The sequence below is a fragment of the Equus caballus genome, chromosome 20 (genome assembly GCF_041296265.1).
Source record: "Equus caballus isolate H_3958 breed thoroughbred chromosome 20, TB-T2T, whole genome shotgun sequence".
NCBI lineage: Eukaryota > Metazoa > Chordata > Mammalia > Perissodactyla > Equidae > Equus > Equus caballus.
The window spans coordinates 29,657,913-29,663,310 of record NC_091703.1 but is presented as its reverse complement, the minus strand read 5'-3'; the positions used below and the strand labels follow the sequence as shown (position 1 = coordinate 29,663,310).

The 5,398-nt window shown below is 40.5% G+C and overlaps 1 non-coding gene across 1 annotated transcript; it reads left to right on the top strand.

The window, feature by feature from the left end:
- Positions 1 to 789: 789 nt before the first annotated feature.
- TRNAR-UCG (transfer RNA arginine (anticodon UCG)) lies at positions 790 to 862 on the top strand. Its single transcript has one exon. It is a non-coding gene; the product is annotated as a tRNA-Arg (tRNA).
- Positions 863 to 5,398: the final 4,536 nt, after the last annotated feature.

Below are 5,398 nucleotides of genomic sequence, written 5' to 3'. Positions count from 1 at the left end.
TCCGATGAGCTGAGGATGGCTGGGGAAAATGATGAGCTGGAAAGAAAATACACAACCACCACAAGTCGACTCAAGCTCCAACTTTCCTAAGCGGAAGTACAGCTCCTTCCCTCTGAGCCACAGAACACTACGACCAAGTTGGCTGCACAAGAGGATAGACATTTTCTAACTGCTCACTAAGTGCCTGGTCCATTCCTGGGCTTTTTACAGGGGTCTCACTGGAGGGTACTCAATGGGATCTATTCTTCATGGTTTCCTGGCAGGGCCAGGCCTAGGAAGATGCCCTCGGTTCAATCCTAATTAAGCCTCCCTGGCGGGATTGGGCCCGTCGCTGAGAGGGTCGCAGGAGGGGTCTTTCTCATCCACCTCGTGGTGATTTTCATTTACTCCCAGAAGGTCTCAGTTCTGACTTTGTCTTCATGCTGAAGATAAACTAAGAGTTTGTAGCCGTGATTACAGATCGACGTTCATTCATTTTCTCCCATTTCTTTATAGTTTCATGCAACCGGCTGAGAGAGGTATCGCAGCACACGTGTAAAATCTTGTTCAGAAAAGAAATTTGGTGTCAAATTAAGGGCAGGAGTTTGGAGAAAATCGTAATTCTCATTTTGCCTTAGCTGTTGCAGTGTGAAATTACTTAGTTTCTGTATCAGTGACACTATCTTTGAAGTGAGATTAATAGTGTAGATAATGTCATTTTATTAGGATTACACGAGATACATAAACACTTCAGGCAATAGTCCAGACTTTCAACACTTGTTATATTTTTTCGAGACTTTATAAGCGTAAGACCACGTGGCCTAATGGATAAGGCGTCTGACTTCGGATCAGAAGATTGAGGGTTCGAATCCCTTCGTGGTTGTTCTTAGCTTTTTAACCTCTCCTTACCCAGACTTCACCGTCCCAACTCTCAGATCCCAAATTACAGCATCCGAGCACTTTCGGAAAGAGAACCTAAAATTCTCCGCCCCTGTTTGCAGTAATAAATGAGATGACGCATCACCGTAGATGTCCTCTAGGACCTGACTGATTTCTGAAGATGGAGCTGGCGCGAGCCTCCACCTTCCAGCCGCTGGTACTTTGAAAGAAGCTCCTGGCCAGGCAAGCCAACTGGTGTGTGGAGATTGGGAGGAGCGCAAGCCCTGGTCTTGCGGACCCGGTGAGCGGGGTGGGGTCGGCAGGGCACGAATGTCAAGGAGATCCATTCGCCTGGTCCGGCAGTGCCAGGAGGTCTCGGTTATCTCAGCCTATAAGGACCCTCCCTCTTCTGTGGGTTTACAGTTGGCTCTCAGTAATTTGACGGTGAAAAAAGTGTATTGACAGATGTCTTTCTGAAGTCAGTTTAAATGTCACCGTCTTTTGAAAGGAAAACTTCCCACATTTTGAAGGAGCTAGAGAAACAACGTAGTAAAACCCACTGCTGATTCGCGCGGTCTTTCTCCTGGTCTCTGCTGAGACCAGCTCCGAGTTCTCCCGCACGTCGCCTGGTGAATTAGCCGGACTTTCAGCAATATCTGAGGAACCAAGGTTTAAACAGAGACTTGAAACCATGAGAAGAGGCAACCGGGCAAATTAAGATGAAGAGGGAGCGGATTCTGCAAAAGTGAAAAGAGTCTGGCCAAACACATTTGAATATTTAGATGACATGGACAAATTATTAGAACAAAATATGTCAAATTAGATTCAGAAGGAATGGCAATTATGAATAGTCAAACTATGAGATAATCTGAATTAGTTGTTAAAAGTCTTCCTATTGAAAAAAAAAATCCTATGTTCCGTCTTTTACCCGGAATTTCTTTAAAATATTCAAGGAAGAAATAAATCTAATCAGACACAACTATTCCACAGCATAGGAAAAAAAGAGAAGGAGAGAAAAAGAAAGAGAAGACCCACAACAACTCTTACAGAATGCCACAATGAATTTTTTCCACTTAATGTATCTTTTAAGGAGCATTATTGAGGCATAATTTTCCTAAAATAAACTGCGTATATTTAAACATATGTATGTCTGACATACGTATAATTCATGAAACCATCACCACATAAAGATAATGAACATAGACATTATCCCCAAAGTTTCCTCATGCCCTTTTGTAATCTCCGTCCCCCTTCAACTACTGCTTTCTGTCATTATATGTTTGTAGTTTTATGAAACATTATATACTTGTAGATTTTAGAATTTTATGTAAATGGGATCATACAGTATAAATGCATATTTTATTCTTTCACTCAGCATTATTATTTTGAGATTCACCCATGTTGCTTGTATCAATAGTTCATTTATTTTTATTGCTAAATTGTATAATGTTGTATGGATATACCACAATTTGCTTATCCATTCACCTATTGATTAATATTAGGGTTATTCCCAGGTATAAATAAAGCTACCATGAATGTTTGTGTATACGTCTTTGAATGGATATATGCTTTCGTTTCTCTTGAGTAAGTACCTAGGAGTGGAATGGCTGGGTCAGTTGGTAGGTCTACATTTAATTTTTTAAAAAAGAAACTGACAAACTGAGGCTAGTATTACCTTCATACATAACCTGACAGGGACATTATGAGAAAGGAAAATCATAGGTCGATCTCACTCTTGAACATAGACACAAATTGTCCTGAAAGTTAAGGAACTGGACACAGTCATGTTTCAAATGAATTACAAGTCATTTTGGTCTTGAGTTTTTACCAAGATTGCAAGGTTAGCTTATCATTAAAAAGTAAATCATTCTAATTCTCACATTAGGAATGAAAAAACCATGTAATCATCTCAGTAGAGACAGAAAAAGTATTTGATAAAACTTAGCATTCAGTCATGATTAAAACTCTAAGCAGCTTAGCAATAGAAGATAATTTCTTCAACCTCACAAATTACATCATTGAAAAACTAAAGTAAACATCAATCTTAAATGTGAAATATTTAATATTTATATGGAGAATATTGAAAAAATTTTGTTTGAGATTGGTAACAAATCAAGGATGCCAGCTCTCATCACTTCTATTAAAGATTACAGACTCCTGTGTGCCTCCGTCCTTGCCTTGTGTAGTCATACTGAAAAAGGAAATAAAAGGCAAAACGATTAGAAAGGAAGAAAGAAAACTGTCGTTCTTCTCAGATGACATGGTTGTATACAAAGATAAGTTATTAGATTATATAGATCTATTATAATTTAATAGATTATGAGATCTAATAGATTGTAATATATTGAGCCTAAATAAGTGAAGAGAGAAACCATATAGCATATGTTACATACAATGAGAAAATGGGAGAATTAGAGAATAAACTCCCAACTATTTTTATATGCAATGAACCCTTTTATTTTTTACTCCACATAAGCCCTCAAATGTGAGAGACAAAAACTTTATTTATTAAACAATTTTCATTTTTTATTTTAATTAATCACTGGCAAACTTCATTCTGGAGTCTGACGAGCAGGTAATGTAATCCAAAACCAAAAGCAGCTGCAATTCTCCTGCTCCTGCTCTAAGTGCCTTTCTGATCCAGTCCCTCCAGTCATCCTGTCTCTTCTAGGTCCTTCCTAAAGCTGAGCAGATAGAGTTGATTTCTGGCCCAGCTGGGGCTTGTGGATTATGAGGCTTTGAGAGCTTTTTCTGAAGATAGAAACCCATTTGTTTCTCTAGAGTTCTGAGCTCTGTCTCAGGGCTTCTAATCTGTGCATAATAATCCAAGGACACCGAATCATGCCTCAAAAACCCTCAAAGCCCTTTAGAGCAGCCATGCAAAAGGGTTCCTCTACTATAGCCATAGAGATCAGAGAATTCAATCCCACACCACCTGGTAATAATGATACCTACCTCATAAGATTAAATGAATTAACATATTGTTTTTAAATGTACCCTGGATTTGTTTTAATCAGGTATGGTAAAACACATAGACGTGGAAATGATTGTCACAAAGGAAGAAGTTTTTATACCCACAGATCCCTAGAAGCAGAAGGCACGGCATGCCACGCAGGGCCACATGGGGCAGCACCAAGATCAGTACGGAGGCAGAGAGAGTTAAGGGAAAACGTGGGCAAGAGACTTTATTGTGGTTTTTGTGGGAAGGAATGAGTGAAGCAGGGTAAGCAGGCTGAGGATTGGCCAGTTTGAATAATTTCCCCGGGCTCTGGAGCACAGGGGCTGTCCTTAGTTGTCTGCTGCCTGGCCTTGGGATGATTAGGGCATGGGACTAGCAGCCCAGAGTATAAGAGCCTGATGGAGGAAGCGGTGGGGCATGGACTCTGAATTGGTTGGTTTGCATAGGAAAGGCACAGTCACAGGGAATTTGTTTATTATCTCTAGGAATTGGCTAGCCCTGGTTGGGGGAGGGACGGTCTTTCCAGGGTCAGCAAGGCCCCAAGATGTCAAAGTATCAGAAAATAAAAAATATGGTTAATATACCTATGTCAAGCAATTAGTATGAGGCATGACATTTGGCCATACATAAATGATATTTATTATTTACATTACGAATTTATAGCTCAGAGAGGGTAAAGTGATATACCATGGTCATGTGGTTAATAATAGTGGAAGGAATCCAATTTCCATGATCCTCTCTTAGGGCTCCATCCTGCCCCTCACATGTTGTAACTAATTCCTTACAATCTGTGACTATTAACCTTTGTTTAGTTGATAATAACTGACTCTTAAGTAGTCATAAAATTCTATTTTTTCCCCTTTTTGCTCCCCAAAGCCCCATGGTACATAGTTGTGTATTTTCAGTTGTAGGTCCTTCTATTTGTGGCACGTGGGATGCTGCCTCATCATGGCTTGATGAGCGGTGCCATGTCTGCGCCCAGGATTGGAACTGGCTAAACTCTGGGCTGGAAGCAGAGCACGCAAACTTAACCACTCAGCCACGGGGCCAGCCCCATGAAAATTCTTTCTTTATGGGCCTCACCTCATGGTTCAGATCATGTAGCTTAAAGATTCTGCTTTCCCAGATCTTGTGGTTCAATAGTTCTCATAAGCTTTTGAGTACCTCCAGAGTAGGCCTCCAACAAGAGAAGAGAAAGTAGTCTAGATTCAGAAGGCAACATGGCTGGCTTATCATGTCAAAACTCTCATCTGAAAGGATTGCATATCCATATTGCAATCAAGTTAAGAACAAAAAGTAAAGGCTGAAAGAGCTTTGCCTACCCCCAGGATCTCTACCTTCTTTGGGCCTGTAGGCTACCATTGAAAGATATCAACGCCAATAGTGAAACATCAGATCCTTTCGTTCTCAGCCATCTCAGAGCCAAGGCTTCCATTCTGGCCTACAACCTGGTCAAGACAGTGTCAATGGGGACAGGTGTTGTGAGAGTTTAGAGCTGGAAAATAGAAAGGGGAGAAGGCAGAGGAAGGGAGAAATAAGGAAAGGAAAAGGAAAAAGGGAGGAAAGGATAAGAAATAAGAA